Here is an 18,816-nt window from a genome sequence, read left to right as displayed (position 1 = left end):
CTAGTCTATGGGGGGAGGGCGGCAATGGTGGGAGGGTTGGGAGGGGAACACCCATAAGGAAGGGGAGGGGGGAGGGGGATGTTTGCCCGGAAACCGGGAAAGGGAATAACACTCGAAATGTATATAAGAAATACTCAAGTTAATAAAAAAAAAAAAAAAAAGAAAGGTGTGGCTAACTCAGTGTGCAGGTTTCTGCTTCCCCATCTACACAGCTGCATATGCTGCTCTGATTCAACATTTTCCACACAGAGTGGACTTGCTCAGTATTTGTATCTTCTGTAGGGAAATATATTTTATAAATTATACTTTACAATTATTTAGCGTACTCCATTAATTATACTTCCTGTAACATCATGGTCTCACTGGGTGACAGGTCCTTTTCAAGACATCTTATTATTTAAGGATGAGGGCATTAAATCATAAAGGAGGGTCTATAAGTCATCTAGGCTGGGATAGGATAGTTATTGATGCATTGATTCCTAAGTTTTAAATTATTTCTTATTAATTAGTTTCTCTGCATCAAGTTGATGCCCTAACTGAAACACAGTCTCATGTTAGCACCAGGCAGAACTGCTGCACAGGGGAGCATCTCAGTTTGATTCTCTTGTGGAGTGATGTAACTTACGATTGTTGTGTTGTTTATTAAGGTATCTCATAGGTGGTGGAGGTAGAGGTGGGGGGGGGTGTGTCTTTGCACACACATGTATAATTGTAATTTGCTTTACAAAGGAGCACCAGAAAAAGTAAAGCATCTCATTTCATATAAGCATAAAAATCTAGAGAGTTTATCAAGCTATTGAAATTCTTGTTGTGAATCAAAAGTCTTTGCTGATTTCATTTAAAGACATCTGTATCTGACAATATCTTTGGATTAATGTTGAACTATGAAGTGGACAGTAGTTTGTTTTGGAATTATGGGAGTTTATTTCAATAATGTGGGAGTTGTGTCCTTTGGCAGTTTAACCCAGATAATCCCTTGACAATTTGATTGGTTGGCAATGGGGTGAAAAATGTTGTAAAATTCTTTTAAAACCTTATGTTGATGACACAATTGCCCTGCACCCAGACTTCTTTATTCAGCACGTATTCTTGTTTAAAAATTTAAAATGTAGAAAAACACAGATTATGTAGATACATAGAGACACATAGTTCTTATCCAATGAAGATCTAAGTGTTCTTAATATGTTTTATTAGAAAAGGTATTAATTTGATGTGAATACTCAGAATGGCTTTAAAAGTATAAGATAGCTATACATACATATACATACATAAATACACAGTCATACATGCATATATGTATATATAGACATTTATATTATTTTTCATAAGAAAACTTGGTTAGAAAATATTGTGGAGAGGCATAGTTTATACATCTACTCACAGATCTACTGTTTTCTTTTACATTATACCTCCTATTTAAATCAATAAACAAATTGCAAGTCTACTTAGACTTGGTCTTGCTTCTCAGAAGGAGATGTGCTGCGGTGTCTGCTATGTTGTGTTGTGTTGGTAAAGTATTCTCTCTTATACAGAAGGGGTGCGGAGGGCCAGGTATATGGTGTGTGTCTGTTTTTCTGTGCGTGCTGCAGACAAATTGGTAAATGACTCTTCAAGTCAACAGATTAAAACGAATAGAAACTCAATTTTTTAATCCTCTGTTGACAGGTTGGAGTTCAAGGTACTCGTTACGTGTGACGAGGAAGTGAAGCCCATTCCATGCCTTGCTGAGAAAGGTAAGGCTGTGGTAATTATTAAAGAGTTCGGGACACTTGATAGGTGGCATTATTACCCTTTGACATTGACTTTATGGTCTTCTGAAATCAAGAGAACGATATAATTTACACAATGACTGGAATGTGTGATTGTCCCTCTAATTATCACCAAAAGTACACAAGATAAGCGAGACTGGCATAAATCAGCACGACACAGTGGAGGTGGACTTGTCCTGTAAGGAGCAAGAAGCTCTTTTCTTCCCCTTGCAATGTTGGCTGACACACTTAGCCTGCACCTCAAACATTTACACTCTCAGTGATAACCTTTCCTTCTATTGACGACTTCCCTACGTTAACATTTTTTTTCAGGTTAGTACAAACTAGGTTACACAATTCTTCTTTCAAGCAAACTTATTCCATCGCCCTTTTAGGGTTAATGGTTCCAGTGGCCTTATTGACTTTACAAGGATACTCAGAAAATGGACTTCACAAATTTTGTTGGACTGACTTTGCTGGTTTTGTTTTTACTCCTGGTATGCCTTCTAAACATTTGCACTTAGATTCAGATACGTCCTCATGGTGTGAGTTTCCCGCCACGTGGTTCTCAGTTTATCTTTTACAGCTTTGAGCCTGTTACCACTTTGCATGACGTCCTTATGGAACTAAAACGACCAGCTTTTTGGCTGTCAGTCCTATATTTTTATATTTCCTTAAAAGCATAGAACTTCCACATTATATCTTCAGGTCTAGTCCAAGTTTCCTTGTAATTTCTTCTGGATTTTAAAAGCCCTGGTTAATATCTTGGTGGTAATTACAGTTAATAGTTGCATAATTTGTTTCTGGGTCTATCATGCCACTCACTATTCCTAACACTCTAGGGAGTGGTTGCTGCTCCTAGCTTCTTTTGCAGATGTAGAGCCCGTGGTCCAGGGAAGTTAGGAGATTCGGCTAAAGTATAAGGAAGTAAGAGCTGGCATGTGAACTGTGTGAGCCATTCCTATGCCATTTGCCAGTGTCCCACACTTCTGCAGAGTAGCGCATTTAAAAGGTTCCTTAAATATAAAAGTTCTCAATGGAAAGCACTATGGAAAACACTGGGTGCATGCAAATCGTCTTAAAAGTAAATGAATAATACTGATTCCCTCTCTGTTACTCAGTGATTATGTCCATCTGATGATGGGTCAGACGATCTGGAATCAAATTTTTCCATTATTACAGACTTAGGTCAACCTTTTGGATTGCCCAGCCATACCTAGCTGTAAGTATATTTCAAAGCCTTTGCACACATGGGCAAGTCTGTATTAAATGGCGAAAAGGTCGTTTTAAATATAAAGTGTGATGGTGTTGTAGCTACTCTTGCTGTCAGGATGGTCCCAGTTAGAGTCTCTATTGCTGATCAAACATCATGACTAAAATCAACGTGAAGGGGAGGAAAGTCTAGTTTGTGGTACCTTACTCAGAGAATTCAGGGTGGACACTAAGGCAAGGACAAATGCAGTCAGTGGTCCTGGACGAATGCCAGTGACTGGTTTGCTCTTATTCTGTGTTTAGTTTGCTTTCCTCACACACTTTGGCCCACCAGCCTAGGGGTGGCCCCAGCCACCATGGGTTGGACTCTCTTACCTCAATCACCAATTAAGAAAAAGGTAGCATAGGCTCGCCCACAGGTTCAGCTGATGGAGCATTTTCTCAATTGACGTTCCCTCTTCCCAAATGAGTCTAGCCTATGTCAAGGTGATGAAAAGTTGCCAGCACACAAGTTCAACTTATTGTTCTAAGTGTAATAGACTGCAGATTTACTGCTTATGGTCTTCATCCCGTGCCTGAGAGACATGAATGTAACTGGAAGACAATTATCTTGCTAGATGATGTCACAAAACAATAAATATAATTGTGTCAGTGTACTTGGACTTTTAGAGAAACATGTAAGTTCTGTTTACATATATGTACATTTCTTGTTTGCGCAGACCGAATTTTCCCAGCAGGAAATATACTTCTAAATTTAATTGTACATCATATTCCTTTCATTTATTCAAGAGCTATCAGAATATCAGAATATGTTCAAACTCATCTCTGGTGTGTAAACTCAAGGCCTAACAATTTGCCTCTGAAACAAAGAATTAAAATAACTGTAGCAAACCTAGAGACAGCAGAATCTCCCTCTAGTGATTCAAGGACTTTTGACTGGGAAGAACCACATGAAAATTTGGTAATGAGAACAGAAGGGAGCAGTGTCCCAGGTCTAGGAAAATTTTTGACTCTTACTTCAGGAGTGAAATGTGACTATGGTTGATACCTTGAATTCTGGCTTCAGGAGAGTTCAACTCTAAAGGCAATATCTGTAAAACAGGCTGATATATGATGTGGTTTAAGTAAGTGGGAAGAAAATAGATGTCTTACTCTAAAGGATAAGTCAGCAGCTTAAGCCTGGCTGTTCATCTGAGTGAAATTGTGAGGCTTTGAAAAGTATATTTCCTTCTCTAGACTGTGGCTAGGCTCCAAGTTCCATTGCCAAGAAGCCGTGTAGTGGATTTAATGGATGTTCAAGTTTGGATACCAGTCTGAAAACAGGCCCCTGCCTCGCTGTCTTCCACTATATTCTCCACAAGGACGATTTGGAGAAATAATATTTTTTCCATGAGTTAGATTTCAAAATGGCTTTGTCTCCTTTTTCCATAAAGGAAGATATTTTAAATAGCATGTGTATGGAAACATGGTAGTATTCTGTATCTCCTTTTAACTTTAGGATGTACTAACTGTTCTTTCATCAAATATATTTTAGGTTTCCATATGGAATCAGATATATGCCTGCCTTGTCCTTAAACAAAAAAAGTTACCTTCTTCATCAGAGAATTGGCAATAGGAGTGAAGACAGTGTGAATACTTAGCTGGCAAATTGCCCTGCTGGTCCTTTCCATGCTTGTCACTATTGTTGCTTTTATCTGCCCTCTTGTCAGGTGCTGTACTAAACACTCAACATACTGTTTTGTCAATCTTCTTGAAAGCTCTACAGGGGAGCTATGTCATAGTCCTGATTTTATAGATTAGGGAACTGAGAATGTTGTCAGGATTTTGTATACCTGGTCCAGGACACTCGGCCTAGAATAGGTACGGTAGAGGTGGGAGCTTGTTTTGTACTGCAGACTCAGGACATTTTAAAAAGCTACATTGTTGTCTTAGCTATGCCTATCAACTTGATACAGCTTGAAGTCATTTGAGGGAGATTAATTGGGGAATTGTCCACATCTGATTACCCTTTGGCCATGTCTATGAGGAATTGTCTTGATTAACGATTGGAGCTGGAGGACCTAGCCCACTGTGGGCGGTTCCAACCCTACACAATGGCCCTAGGCTATATACAATGCTATGTGATCAGAGAGCCAGAGTCAGTAAGCAGCGCTCCTTTAAGCTCCTATAAGCTAAAATGAATATTTACCTCCCTAGTAGTAGTTTTGAGTCATCATTTGTATCAGGACAACAGAAAACCAAGGTAGCACAACTATGTATAAACTTTCACATGAGATTCGTTAGATCTCCTCTATGGGCTTGAGACAAAGGTAAAAATAATTGGTTTTCTAAAGAACATTCACTAGATATCATGGTGATAAGTATTACATTAGGATTGCCAATATTATTTTCTGTGCATTTTTGGTGGCCAGTGCAAACGCATAGTATACTTTCAGAGAAACTTACAGCTAAGATCAGAACTTTCTCTGGGTAGACTTATGAATAGAGTGGGGCTGCCCCTCCATGGTCTGTGGGTAATCTTGTAGTTTAGGATGTCCTCAATGTGCAGTGTGCTGCTGTTTTCTTACTCTTCCCTTTTTTTGTGAAATACTACAGAGTCACTGAAAGATCTGTGGGTGAGGGTAGGTCCTTGGCCTGACTTCAAACCACAGCTCCTTGTTTTAAAAAGTGATTATGCATCGAAGGCAGCTTTTTTTTTTGGGAGAGGGAAGCTGTAGGCTGTGAGATCTTATGCCATATTTGTGTGTGTGTGTGTGTGTGTGTGTGTGTGTGTGTGTGAATTTTCTTTCTGGACTCTGACTTTGTCTGCATCCCCAGGGAGTGTATTAAAACATGATGCAGCAGTGTTTTGCACCCACCACACCGATGCTCCAGGTGATTTCATCTCTTAGTTTCTGTCTCTGCTGTCAATCATTGCTTCTTCTATAACTCATTACCCAAGGACCTCTTACTCATTGGCATAATTCTCATTTATCTGTTGCTTACATTGTTCCCCTTTTCGCAAAGAATTTAAGATCACCCATGCAAAATTACTAATGAGTAACTTAAAAATTTACTAATGCATTTATTTTTATCCAACGGTAATATATCTCAATAACGCATGTATTAATGAATATATTATTTAATATATGTTGTTATGAGATGTAATATAATTATATAGTCACATTGTGGGTAGACATTTCTTATATTGAAGGTGATCTTTTTATATTTCATAACCATATTATGTAGCTGGAAAATTAGATGGAAGGTAGATGTAAAGTCTTTGGTTAGGCGTCATCAATATACATAAAATACAGAAAAATGTAAAGTGCAGAATATAGGATATATGTTTACATTGATTTTTTTCTGTATAAAATATTTTGTCTCATTGTCATGATTATAACAAAGTTTTGATTGCCTCTCAAATTTAGTGGTTGGAAACTTAAATTTGCAAACTTTTAATTCATCACACTGCTGGAATGCGGAGGTTAGGGGAAGATAATAGGAATTAGCTGGAGTTGTTTTAAAGTAGAGACTAATTTCACTCACGTTGTAGCCTAAGGAATACATATCTGTGCTCACTGTTGTATGGCTAAAGACAATGTAAACACATTGGATGCATTTGCAATGAAGACCTTGCTAGACTAAGTTACCCTTGGGCAGAGCCCAAGGCTAACTACTAAGTGTTTTTAGCTTGGTTAAGACGTTGACTCCAAGCTATTTAGTTGTAGCATCTCCTTCAGTTGGAGAAATTGTACCTCATCTTACTTGGGTGTTACAGAATTTTCAAGACAATGACTGCAATGGCTACAATACTGCAAATGTAAGTTTCATACATGGGTATTAGCCCATTGATAAAACTTTCTGGCCTTTGATCTCAACTTTTTGCAGTGGTCCTCGTGTCTCTATTAGGGTGCTGAATGCACGTTGCATTTGTGATTTACTTTGAGCCAGTAGGCTGGTGGAAGTGATGGTGTGCCTGTTTCTAGGCCCACAAAGAGTCCACTGCTTCTGTTTCCTTCTGAAATGCTGTCACTGCCATGAGAGAACAAGGCCAGGGTAGCCTGAACGTCCAGGTGGAGCAGTCATGTCCATCCATTTGAGGTCAGCTTTAACAGAGGAGCCACCAGACAGCAGACCAACCGTCATCTAAGAGGACCTGGTACAGGTGAGCAGAGTCAGCAGCCTGTACCTCACTGAGCATGCTTGAGTGGCCCCAGCTGGGAACTGAGATGACATCTAGCTGTTGTGGCTTTTTCCATTTGGTCTCTAAGCGAACTCAATAGAACCATCAAATTGAAGATAATATTTTATTTTGAAAGTCATAATTATTGATGTTCCAAAGCATTGAACTAGTTCTTCATTGCCAACAACTCCTAAGTACTAGTTGTTGGGGATTGGAGAAGTTGAATACACTTCTAGTCTGAATTGCTTTAAGGATCATAGTGAGGGAAGGTGGTGTATGTTTGTTTTTAAATAGAGATAACATTTATAACTTGGGAAAGAGCCTGACTGTTTCATAGCATTTGGAGGAATTGTTTTCTCTTTCCCCTCTCTCCTCCCTCCCTCCCTCCCTCCCTCCCTCCCTCCCTCCCTCTCTCTCTCTCTCTCTCTCTCTCTCTATATATATATATATATATATATATATATATATATATATATATATATATATATATTTTAGAGTTTAGATTTCTGACCTTATGTAGAATGAGTTGTAAAAATGTTTCCTGGGATTGAAAGCATATAAAGTAAAAGGTCAAATTAATACTAAGTATAATTTTAAATGTATTACTGAGCTGAAAAGATACCAAGGGAAATGCTTAGAGGCCAAATGTAAAAAAATGAGTAGTCCAGGAAGAAAAGTCAGAGAAATTTGTACTGAGTGAGCTTTTGTGACACAACTCTGGAAATGCTCTCAGGCTGAAAGGTTATAAGGAAACAATGATTCTTCCCCGACAGAGGAACCTAAGTAAAGGTTAGGAAAAAGAGCACCAATCAAGGCACTGTAAATGGCTGTAATTATACCTAGGATTGCGATAGACATTAACGTTGTGGGCATTCATTTCAAAGACAAAGATTGCTACACTGAATAAAGAAAAGTCACTGTTATAGGATGCTCACAAGTTCAGTGCCCAAAATGTACATCCTCAAGTGGTTAAAAGAAAAAAGAAAAAACAATTACTGACCTGTCTGTCAAAGGTGAAAAAAACATTTCTATAGAATTGAAAAAAAGGTCACTACAACTGGGAGAGATATTTAAATATTCTAAGGTATACAAAAATTTCTATGTTTTATGTGCTTCAAAGCCTAGTTTAAAATTTTTAAAATAAAGTTAAAATTAATTGAATTAGAAAGTAAAAGTTAACAAATGAAGCTTACAGGACATTTGAACAGGGTTGTCTTTTTCATTGATTCACCAGTGTCAGTCAGCTGAGGATTTGAACCACAGCTGGTGGAGGTAACAACTTGGCGCCATATTGTACAATTCCATTGTTGAGCACCCAAAGTCTTGAATATCATTTTCAAAAATTAAGTGCGTACTTTCCACATAGATAATGCTTGTTGCCGCATTTGTACCGAAAATGGTATAATAGAAAATCACATTGAATAAAATTTAGTATAAAACCTCTCTTACCATCATGAGAGAACCAGAATACCATTATTACAATACTCTTGATCCCTTTATGCCCTCCCATCCTGACAAGAGTGTTATAGCTGAAGAACACAGACAGGAGAAAGGGTGGGGAGGAGAGACAGGCAAGAACATAAGGAAGCAATGTAGCAATCCCAGCACAGGTTATGGGTGCCAAACTCAGAAAACCCTGGGAAGGAAACTGGGGAGACAGAGATCAGACTAGGAGGAAAGATTCCAAGGTGTGGTTAAACCAGATCAACAGTTTTCTCTACTAGCCTTCAAGATGACTTCCCATGAGGGGACACAGAGAGAGAGAAGGAAGGCAAAGAGAATTCCTGGCACTTGCATGGTGTTAATCCAGAATGTTCTCTAACAGCCCATGAGTTAAAGTCTTCCTGCCCAGATTGGGGGTATGTGGAGAAGCAGGGCCTAGTGGGAGGTCTTAGGTCTTGGGTACTGTCCTAAAAAGGGAACTGTGGGACCCTACCCTCTCCTTCTCTCTACTTTCTGCTTTTTGAGTGCCAGGAGGTGTGGAATGCTTGTTCTCTACATAGTTTACAAATGAATTTCCCCATCCAAAAGCAATCGAGTCTCCAGGTCACAGGGGGAAAACCTCTCAACTGTAAACCCCAGACTTTCCCCTCTGCTAAGTGAATTAGCTAAGATATTTGGGAGAGTATCAGAGACCTGACTGACAGATGGCGAAGGAGAAAAGGGTGGAGCTAATTTTAAGATTCTGTAAAACTAAGGGCAGCCACAAGTTTTCTTGCAGCTAAGCAGTAGACCTGAACGCCCACTACCCTTTTGACATTCCCTAGATGGACAGAAATGTGGGCCTTTAAACTATACATTTGGTTGAACTTCCAACATCACAAACTGAACAGCAAGTGTAGCACCTCATAGAGCTAGTCATTATAATATAGTTGTGATGTTTTATACAAATTAATGAAAATAATATCCTACCTTGAAAAGCAGTCAGAAAGTAGGAAAAAAAAACAGTGTTTACACTCTAAACAAAATTAAATATACTCAAACACTTAAGGATGGGAAAAGCCCTCTTTAATCAGAAACTTAATATTTAAATGAGGATTCAGAGGGGAAAAATGGAAAGGGTGAAAAAAAATCATATCCAGACCTCAGTAAATTAATGAAAGAAAAATATGAAATCATTTTGTCAATGAAGATTTATGGTGGACACAGGAGGAATAGATTCAAACTAAGCGGCATCAAGGAAACAGGGACCTGTGCACATCACAAATTACAGACAGATAATAAGTCACAAACTAAAAAGAGGGATGAATGACTAATATTTGTGTTGTTTGACTCTGAAGAAAGAAAAACAATTATAGAGGTAGTATTTGAAACTGCAACCCCCACATACACCCTAGAAGCAGAAAAATAAACCCCACATTTTGCATGAAAAATTAGTCTGCTGCTATCAACTTACGTATTTAGCCCATTTTAACAATCCTCAAGGACAATCTAGTTTATGATCAAGCCATCTTTGAAGGCAAAACAGAGAATAGGATCCTATTTACCTATCTGTGAGGCAAGGCAGCTACAGAACAAATCTGGGCCCATCATTCTCTGGGAAAAGCAGGATGCAGTATTCAAGCCAAACGCCCAGTTTAAGGCCTGAGAAAGCAGCGTTTAGCAGGCAAGAGTCTGGTGCATGTTGGGGCTGTTTTTGAGGAGTCCACCCAATTGTGAGCTAAATTCACCTGATGGCTGGAGAAACTTCATTCAGTTAAGGGACTGAGGGAGAGTATTTAAAAAAATAAATGAATATGCCATGATTCAAAGGTAGAATGAAATATCCCACCTAAAAAAGTCAGACGAGAGGCAAGAGGAAAGTAAGGGAAACTATTGTACAGTGAACAGACACAAACGAGGCCACCGCACTCCATGGCTGTTCAGGACAAGAGCAAGAGCTCTTGCTCTTCTAAGCCTTTCTGTGTGCCAGATACTGTTTGCCCTATGTTCTCGCTGTTACTAATCGTGTTACAGAGAGGAGATGGGAGCTCAGAGATGTGGCATAGCAAGAGCCTGAAGCTGGCAAGAGGTGGGAGGGGAGAGGAGGAAGGCGATCTGTAAATATTTGCTTGTACCCATAAATCATGGAGCCCAGTGACCAAAATGTCCTAGGATTGTCCTGACTCCAAATATTTTCTTGTAAGTCTATTTACATGGGACTAAATTATCTTACTGGATTTTTATCTTGACAGGCAATAATGGTCTGCCCTATTAAAAGGAAACCGTATTCCGAGAGAACAATTGCTTCTTAAACCGAAAATACAGGATGTTTTGTTAGTATTAAAGCCTTTAAAACGTTGTACCTGTACAACCTGAAATAGGAGTAGTTTTCATATATTTTTTTTCATTTGCTTGAGAGCCTGAGCACACGTGACCATGTCTGCAAACAGGGATGCAGCAGTGTGCGTGTGGAAGCCAGGGGATAATTGTGTAGAGTTAGTTCTCTCCTTCCTCCTTTCTGACTTTTGGGGATCAAAGTTAGGTGTTGGGTCCTTACTGTGTCTTCACTCACTGAACTGTACTCTTGCCCCTAAACCTCTTTAGATTTTTTTTTTTTTTACTTTTTTCCTCTTTTTTTTTTTTTTTTCAGAGGGGAATAGCTCTTCAGAATTTAGCTTTTAGGAGGCCTTTTCTTTCCTTTTCTAATTACATATAGATCTTTGGAGAAGTTGTATAATATTAATCTTTCAGGTATGCCAGTACCGGAAGTCTCCTGAATGGGAGCTTCTGAAGGAAAAAGCCTAAGGCATCTTCACTGGATATAGCACAGTTGAAAATGTACTATGCAAAAGAAACTTAGTAGGATTTTAATAAATATATGTTCCTCATCCCTCTTAAATTTAACTTAATTTACTTGCCATTAAAAATATCCTCTATCTAGGTCAGTATATCATAATCTAAGATCTCCAAAGTTAATGATCTTGTACTTTCTCAAAGTGTCTCCCAGATAAAGAAGTAGCCAAATAAAGGGAGATTGAAACTGAGTTTTGGGCAACATAAAGCCACTCCCCTTACCCCCCAACAGGGCTATTGTTCTGATTATTTTCACTAACCATGATCACTGAAACAAAGAGAAGGTTGGATTCTTTGCTGTGGCATGAAAAGAGGAAGCGCTCATTAATTCTGTGCCGAGATGGTTTCCCACACAGTCACCATAATGCACCACAGCCTTCGTGTTCCAAAGCTGGAAACCTGAGAAGGAGCCATAGTCCTCCTGCCAGCAACAGATGGTTACTGTTTAAATGAGGGTAAACGCTGCTGCCTCTCATCTGTGAAGTGACTTTAGGTTGTGGGTGGGGGTGAGGGAATGGTGTCTGGAGGTTAGAGCCAGAGAATGAACTAGTAGCAAGATGAAGCCTAGCGGGAGAAGTAAGCCAAGGGTCTTGTTTTGTTTGTTCTTGTGCGCTCCTTAATCACACCCACTCACAGCCAGGTTGTATTTTTCTGTCTCCTTCTCCACCTCACGGGGAGCAGGGAGGGACGAATGGAGGAGGGCGAGGCAAACTGTTGAAATGTGTTGTGTATTGGCATCTAGCAAGTGCATTTTGCTGTGGGATACGTTCGTGGCTTGTTTTCTGCTTGCTTGAATAGAGCCTTTCCAAGTTTGCCAAGCCTACAGTTAATGCGGTCAAGGGATTTATTATGAAATGTACTAAGTCTTGGCACAGAGCTAATGGCATATAACAAGAAGTGTGTTAGAGGCCTGGGCCCGAGAAGGGACACATGCAGGAAGCATTCTCTTTCTGATGCTGATGAAAGAGGTTTTGTGTGGTGGAATGTCTGCCTGTCTGCACTTATTGCTAATGAGGTAGCCCCTACCTCAAAGTGCACTTCTGAGTTACTTGTTAAAATAATTGTGGTGGTTTTTTTTCTCTTTCTCCTTTGTATTTTTTTTTTTTTGTCAGTGACTGGCAGTTGAAGAATGAATATATGTCAACTACTTCTAATCCTCTAACTCTATCATAAATACATTTATGGTACACACACACACACACACACACACACACACACACACACACGGCCAAATTATCATCTTGACTGATTCTTATAGCAAGGTAAAGGCAAGAATTGGAGAAGTTGTATTATTTGTCTGGGGTTGCTATAGTAAAATATATGATGTTGTGTTTATGAAAGGGTAAGGAGAGGGGGAATATGTTCTGTGGAGCTGTGGAGGTGTGCGGGAAGGGGATACCTCAGCAGGTCCATGCTGAGGCATCCCTTCCCCCTGAGGGATCAGCTACAGGACAGAATAGTATAGATTAAGGTTTATTCAGGGCATGGAGAGGGGAGTTAAGAGGGTAGTAGGTCAGAGAAAGAGAGAGTGTGTATAGAAGGAGAGGAGTAGAGGAGTAGAGTAGAGGTTGGCTATGAGCACATGGAGATAAGGGGGAGGGGATTGGGGAGAGAGGGGACAAAAGGGGATGAGGGTAAGAGCAAGAGAGCAAGAGCAAGAGAGTAGTGAGAGAATAAAAAATATTTTCTCACAGTCTGGGAGCTGGAAGGCGAAGATCAGGATGGGTTGTGGTGAGGGCTACCTTTGCGTAGTTTGTAGATGGTCACCCTATCCCTGCAGACTCACATAGTAGAGAGAGATAGAGGATGGTCTGTAGAGGTTGCTCTCAGAAGGACAGGAATTCTGTCCTGACCACTGCCACCCCCTCCCGGCCCTGCCCGCTTTCAGGATCTCACCTAAATAAAGCACTTGTAAATGGTTCCTTCTGCAAGGGCCTTTCCCTAATGTGAAGGACTCTAGTTCCTGTTAGAGCAGAGGTACTCACAGGAGCACGTTGTATCTTCTTAAACCCGTGCATGCTCCCAAACCTTTTTATTCATTTCACAACTAATCTGGTTGAATAGTTGATGGTTTTCCTGTACTAGTATTTTCTTGTCTGAGTTTTCCTGTTGGGATATTCAATATATACATTGTTGTTTGAAGGTGCTTAGTGCTCAGTCTATTCATCAACCAGGTACTGAATGTTTGGTACCTAGAATGCTTTCGGTACTTTTCAAGTCAACACACAACTTACAGTCTTTCTCTCCAGTGCGTAGAATAAAACAGAAGGGCGTGGTTTAATGCAACAGCTACATGCTTGTTTGGAGTTCAATTTCTGCTGATAGCATGCTTGGACTCTGGTAATAATAGCTCGTTAACAAGGTCCATTAAGGACATGGATGCAAAGTTTCAATGATGTCGTCTCAGTTCAGTAATTTTCCCGGGTACAGAAAGCTAAATTGTCTGTGTACTTAAATAGTAACAGGGATAGGAGGATTATTAAAGTGACCTCCATCATTTGGTTAACACGAGTATTTCTGCTACTCGTGGTTTTGTAGTAGCAATAATCCTGCACTTAAGACCGAACAGTAGTGGCCACAAATTTCAGCCCTGGCGCAGCACAAAGGAAATGTTGGGATGAAAGTATGCAGTGTTTGAGGGGAGCAGAAGGCAACATTAAAGAACAGAGTGGCTAGGAGGTCATTCCTGGTCCTCCACACCATTCCAGCAGATTCATTAACATACCAGGCTCCCCACATCTGGTGGCACCTTCACCAGAAGTCAGGCATTGGCACTGAGCAGGGTGCCCAGAAACCTGATGCTTTTCAGAAGAAGCTCGCCCCTTCATTCTGTTTTTATTTACTCCAGCTCTCCAGCGTTGGGGGCACTGTGACACACACCATGAAAGAGAGAAAGGTGGGAGGGGGAAGGGAGGGAGAAGGAGGGAGGGAGGAAGGGGCAGGAGGTAGGGATGGTAATTCCTATAGTCAATACTTAAATTTTGATTTACTCAATATTAAAATGAGCCCTCCCCTACTTCTCTTGCTTCTTAGGGATGAAGATACTAACCTGACAGTGACCCTTATTTGAAAAGCCACATAGACGCATAATTGCCCTTACTTACCAAGCATAATAATGAGGTTTCCTTCAGAATGAGGGTTGAAATACAAGGAACACATAAATTTCTAAACAGGCGTAAGAGTTCTCACATCCTTATAGAGCGTCACTGCCAGTGCCCACATAATTGGAATCTGTTCCCACCGCAGCACAACTGAATCTGCGTTTATCAGAGTTTTCCTAATTTCGATACAGGTCAACGTTAGAGAAGCTAAAATGCCAGGCTTGGCTTCTGTTTATAGTTGTATGGTGTGAGGCTCTACCTTCTCTCATGGTATTTATTGAACATAAGGATTTGTCACTTACATACCAGGGACGATCCTGGATGCTGAGTATAAAGGATGAAGAAAGTCACAGTGATGCTTAAGCAAATCCCACAACCCAGTGAAGCAGAGTTTGTATCAGTGGAGAAAGAAGACATTCGCTTTCAACCACTCCATGAAAGGCTCACAGAGGTTTAATCAGTGGCATCGGCCGGAAATAGCTTAGATTATTTTCTCAGTCTCTCCACTTTTGGATAGATAAATTACTAGAGGTAGGGTCACTGAAGGCCCAAAGGATTTGGCAAATTCCTAATAACTTGTGGGTGCTTTGGTTCATGCTGTTGGCTGTGTGCACTTTGTCTTAAGTGTGGAGTTCAGTGTGTGTGGTTTTCCGTTCTGAGCCTTGGTTTCTTCATCTGAAAAGGGGGAAGATTAGTCATGCAAAGTAAGGTGACACGAGCACCGAAGCCGGTGTTTATGATGTCCAAAAAGTTTCATCATTAGTGATTATAAGAACAAATTAATTTTTCTTGATTTGTTATTGCTAACTTAATAAAAGAAAAATATAGCAATGAGATTCATGCTTAGAACAAAACTCTTTCTTTCTGATGAATCCAATACATGAAGGGCTAAGAAAGAAAAAGAAATGTCATCATGTCCAGACTGAATAAATATTTTTCCTTTCTTAAAAGAGGAAAATTTGCAAATGGATCATTCTTTTGGCTCCAGACTTTGCACTGAGTTTACATCAACCCCCAAGACAAGCTCTCTCTGTCCGTAGTAATGGGCCATTTTAGTCCTTAATGAGGCTTCAGTTCAATACCCTTTGAATGGTAAAGCAGGAAACTTGTGAGATCTGGAGTCTTCCACACTGTGTATGGGCTTCCTACCAACAAATCAATGTGCTTGCTACTTGAGAAAACATGGTGTCCTAGTTGTGATGTATTGTTATTTCCTAAATTCAAGAACCACGTTTCAGTATGACGCTAAGAAAGAGGGTTGGGTCTTCTATAAACAGAAATTAAAATTGGATTTCTCTAATCAGAGAAAAAGAAATGTGCTTTATTCGGGCCTCAGGAAATTGGTTCACTTGTTTTATAGCTGGAGTCTCACTTCAGGAAAAATTCCTTGGTGCCTTTCCATTCTTGTAAAATGGTGCTGTGAGAAGCAGCGGCAGAAGGCTCAGGGTACATGGGAGGCACTACAGGAAGCAGCATGGCGGGGAGAGCCCACCACCGTGTAGCCGTCAGAGCTGGGTGACAGAAATGTGCCACTCAAGGCAAACAGTTCACGTTTGTTGTCCTTGGCCATTCCCGAGCCCCTCATGATAATGTAGTTATTGAAACTGAATTTGGAAACAGCAATGTTATTCTCGTATTTCATCTAAAAACTGTGCTGCTGGGTCCCACCTAGAAGGGAATGCAGACGTTCACAAGCAGGGCACTGCTAGTATTTTTAGGAACCCCATAAGAAGGACCATGAAATGAAATCAGGTAACAGCAGAAAACTAAGCCAAAACAACCCAGTCTGCGTTTTCTTTTCCCGATTCTCAGTGGTGAGATGTATGAGGTAAAAAATAACCCTCTCCCCACACTCTCCTCACCAATACTCAGGTGGCGATCTCTCTCTCTCTCTCTCTCTCTCTCTCTCTCTCTCTCTCTCTCTCTCTCTCTCTCTCTCTCTCCCTCCCTCCCTCCCTCCCTCCCTCCCTCTCTCTCTCTGGCATCAGCCTGGTCTCTGTGACCTTGGCAACTCTTCAGGGGTTAGCAGTTTCCCATAGATCAACTGCTGTGGTCTGTGAAACCGTTTTCCAATGCACTGGCACAGAGTAGCTTTTTTGTTTTCCCTTCAATAGTAAGCATTATTTATAACCTGTTCTTCTACTCTGTTTCCCTCAACAAACATCCATTATGGCAGACAATGCTGTGAGGGTTTGGGAGTGAGACATGAGGGAGAGAACCTTAGGTCAGAATTTCGATAGTCTCAGTAGATGTGATCCTGGTTAACTTGAGCACTTGTTTCTTTAAGTGTTGATTCTCCTAAGAGTTTCCTTTCACAATACTTGTTTTACATACTGGCCCTGGTGAAACAATGTAAAAGTCTTCATAGAAACATAAGGGCACTTAAAAAACTTTAAAATTTTTATTCTAGTGTTTAGCTATCTTTGATCCAATATGGTAATCTTGCTCACCAGCTTCTGCGAGAGCCTACTCTTCTGCCCTAATATTGTTTGTTTTTGTCCTTTCTTTATTTGCCTGCCCTTAAAGTAGCTGTGTAAACAAAATAGGTTCCTTTGATAATTATTGGAACTTTAAAAAAAAATCACGATGAAACTAATTTCCTTCTACAATGTCTCCAAGTAGTAGGCAGAAAAGTTTTTCTTCAGGCATCATGATACAAAGTAATAACATCAGGGGGAAAAAAACAGTTAAAATGAATATCCCAAGTTCTTGAGGTACCTTCTCCTTCGAAAAGCTTGGTAAAATCATGTTCAACATTTAACATAAACTTATAGCCCAGGATTCCTTTTTCTGCTTGGTTTTACAGTTGTACATCTAGTCCAAAGTTGAAAATGTCTTTGTTCTTGAACGCAAAAAATACCCCAGGTTCCTTAGATTGATGGTGCTTTAAGACATGTTTACGCAAAGATGGCAGCTGAGGGGTGAGCAGGCTAAATGCTTCACATTAGAGACCCTTGTGTCTGGGCAACAGAGGCAGGCAGCGATCTGTTTATATAGCTGCCTTCAATTTTCTTTGATTTATAATCTATGAGAGAATTTAAATGCTCGGTCTGTAGTTTTTAAACAAATATGAAGATCTGAGACAAACATACTCATTCTAAAAACCAATTCGTGAAGAAGATTTTAGTCTCCCAAAAATCAGCTCTGTTATTAAATTATATGTTAGGATTTTTTCAGGAGTTGATCCACGGGGATAGTGGGTCAAATAAAATTGTTGGGACCTTAGACACAATTTGTCAGTTAAATTTGATTACGACCAACCTGCTTCTAAGCAGTCTTTAAGCCATCCTATGAGCATTCCAAAATAAACAAAATAGAGAGCACTGTGTGTTTTATTGTTAAAATGCTATACCAGAACAGAAATCTTATAAGGTTAGGAAATGAACTGTGGCACTTTGTGGGATGTCCCTAACTGGCTACTGATCGACACTTGAATTTCATTGTTTGTTGACCCAAATACATTAAAAAAAAATTTTTTTTTTTTGACCGTGTTCACCAGTGCAACTTCTCAGATGGGCAGGGCTAACTTCTCAGATGGGCAGGACTAACTTCTCAGATGGGTGGGACTAACCATTCTCTAGTGAAGTTGGTAGTTACGGGCTTCCTTCATCTAGAAGTCTCTTTTACATGCAGTTACGGGTAACAGGTCTTTGGGGATCTGTAAAAATATCTGCTATTTCTAACTCAGTGGATAAAAATGAATAGCACCTTTTTCTTGGTGTTTATAAATGTTAAATCACTTATTGCTTTGTTGAATACGATTTAATTTATTAAATTACTAAGACAAAATTGTGCATGTGTAGTCTGTGAGTTCTCACTATTTTGGGGAAGTAAATCAGAATATCTGTTCTTCTACAGAAGGAACATTTTGAAAATGGAGAGTTTAAATCTCATACTTGAAAGATGATCTTATATATCAAATCCCTTGAGGTCCTGAATTTGTTTGGTTCAAATGTGAAAGCTGAAAATTAGCTCTAATTTGACTATGACTTTTCTTCAAGAAATCCTTGTATACTTTCCTTGACTATATTCCCTCACTAAAAACTTCTCAAGTTCAAAATTGCTTCATGATATAAGTGTTCAAATATAGACTGCTCAGGAATTTATGTCAAAATCATAAGTGAAAAAAGTATTTTTAAAAAAGGTAATTTTTTGTGGATTTTAATGTGCTAGATCTTTGCAAGAGCTATTCTTTCCCTCTTTCCTTATAAAAGAAATTATGGTCCCAAACATGTTTGCAGAAAATTTCTGACTTTTAGAACATTAGGATATTCTAAGAAACAATCAGTTGGCCAAACTAAAGCCATATTGTGAT

General features: G+C 39.7%; 1 protein-coding gene across 4 annotated transcripts in view; it reads left to right on the top strand.

Annotated features, from left to right (window-relative positions):
- The window catches only part of Bmpr1b (bone morphogenetic protein receptor type 1B), a 332,846-nt gene that overhangs the window by 98,453 nt on the left and 215,577 nt on the right, over positions 1 to 18,816 (top strand). For all 4 annotated transcript variants that reach the window (XM_087625066.1, XM_087625064.1, XM_087625067.1 and 1 more), the window contains 1 exon segment: positions 1,666 to 1,733. The gene's annotated coding sequence lies outside the window, so the exon portion shown is untranslated.

Source organism: Rattus norvegicus, chromosome 2 (genome assembly GCF_021556685.1).
Source record: "Rattus norvegicus strain SHRSP/BbbUtx chromosome 2, alternate assembly SHRSP_T2T, whole genome shotgun sequence".
Classification (NCBI taxonomy): Eukaryota; Metazoa; Chordata; class Mammalia; order Rodentia; family Muridae; genus Rattus; species Rattus norvegicus.
Note: the sequence above shows the minus strand (reverse complement) of the source record. Positions and strands in the feature narration are given on the sequence as shown.